The following is a 2,194-nucleotide window of genomic DNA, read 5'->3' on the forward strand; positions in this document are numbered from 1 at the left end:
TCCAGTCCAGCAGAGAGCAGTCTGACTCCTGAGTCTCCTGGGTGATTGTAGTTCAGGTCCAGCTCTCTCAGGTGTGAGGGGTTTGACCTCAGAGCTGAGACCAGAGAAGCACAGGCTTCCTCTGTGACTAGACAGCCTGACAGCCTGCAAAGAGTCAAATCATATTAAAATCACACTGCTATTCTTTGGTGGTGAAAATAGTGGCAGTATATTTCTTCAACATATTGAGATATATCAGTCATGAAACCTTCCATATCTATTCAGAAATTAATGTATCATATTTTAAATTACAAATTATCAATGTTTTGCCTGCAGATAGAAACATGTATAGTACAAATATTTGAGTAGACTGATCAGACCAGTTTAAAAGCAGTATCAGTCAAAAGACAGACAGTGAGGTATCAGATTTAGATTGTATTGAGTATACAGTCCACACCATACCTATTTTGACAGTGAAGATAACATTTTAAATGTGGCTCTAAACTCCAACATTTTGGATTTCAGATCAAATGTTTCATATGAGGTGACAGTATATAATGTCACCTTTTATTTTAGGATATTTTCATACATATCTGTTACACCATTTAGAAAAATGAAAGCACTTTATGCATCTAGTCCCCCCATTTGAAGAAGTCATAAGTATTCTGACTAATTCAATAATAAAATGGTGGATGATGACTGGATTAACATGCTAACCTCTCACCATTACCAATAACAGAGGCTACAACAAAACATGCTAACCTCTCACCATTACCAATAACAGAGGATACAACAAAACACTTGTTGACCAACTACAGGAATACTGACCTCAGAGTCTCCAGTTTACAGTGGGGATTCCCCAGGCCAGCAGAGAGCAGCTTCACTCCTGAATCCTTCAGGTCATTGTTACTCAGATCCAGCTCTCTCAGGTGTGAGGGGTTTGAACTGAGAACTGAGGCCAACACTTTACAGGATGTGTCTGTGAGTTTACAGCCAGTGAGTCTGCCAACACAGAAGAAATACAATGACAGACAGGTTGTATTAAAATGATACGCTTAGCTTTCCCTGTTTACGCTGTTACCCGTTAACAAATACTGTGTTGGGTTTGACCTCAGAGCTGAGATCAGAGAAGCACAGCCTTCCTCTGTGACTAGACAGCCTGACAGCCTGCAAAGAGTCAAATCATATTAAAACCACACTGATATTCTTTGGTGGTGAAAATAGTGGCAGTATATTTCTTCAACATATTCAGATACATCAGTGTCCTGAAACCTGCCATATCTACTCATAAATTAATGTATCATATTATAAATTACAAATTATCAAAGTTGCCTGCAGATAGAAACATGTATAATACAAATATTTGAGTAGAATGACCAGACCAGTTTAAAAGCAGTATCAGTCAAAAGACAGACAGTGAGGTATCAGATTTAGATTGTATTGAGTATACAGTCCACACCATATCTATTTTGACAGTGAAGATAACATTTTAAATGTGGCTCTAAACTCCAACATTTTGGATTTCAGATCAAATGTTTCATATGAGGTGACAGTATATAATGTCACCTTTTATTTGAGGATATTTTCATACATATCTGTTTCACCATTTAGAAAAATTAAAGCACTTTATGTATCTAGTCCCCCTATTTAAAGAAGTCATATGTTCTCTGACCAATTAATTCATAGTGGCTTAACTAAAGTAGTCACAAGTTGAGTATTTGATCCGATATTCCTTGAACGCAGCGACTACATCAAGCTTGTGACTCAAACTCGTTGATTGATTTTGCAGTTTGTTTTGGTTGTGTTTTGGGTTGTGTTTTGTCCAATATTAAAATGGTGGATGGTGTAACGTCTGCTTCCAGCTCACACTCTCAAACACGTAGATCCCCCTGAACGCAGCTCACTCTCCAGATCCCAGTCACCTGAATTCTGATCACCTGTTCACACACCTGTATGTCATTATCAAACTCTATTTAGTTCAGTTCTTTGCTCCCCCATCATTGTGATGTGTTGTTTGTTTTGTGACACAAGGCTATTCGGAGTGCTGCATTTCCTGTAATTTACTCTTCCCATGAATGATAGTTTTTGCCTGCCTCACTAATGATGCCTTTTGCTGTTTCCCTGCCTGTACTGTTGCCTTTTTGGACCCCCTGTGTATGACCTTCTGCCTGCCCCTGGACCCAGCTACCTGCCTCCTCCTGTGGTCCTTTACAAT

The sequence above is a fragment of the Salmo salar genome, unplaced genomic scaffold, assembly GCF_965601325.2.
Source record: "Salmo salar unplaced genomic scaffold, fSalSal1 ptg000956l, whole genome shotgun sequence".
NCBI classification, from domain to species: Eukaryota; Metazoa; Chordata; class Actinopteri; order Salmoniformes; family Salmonidae; genus Salmo; species Salmo salar.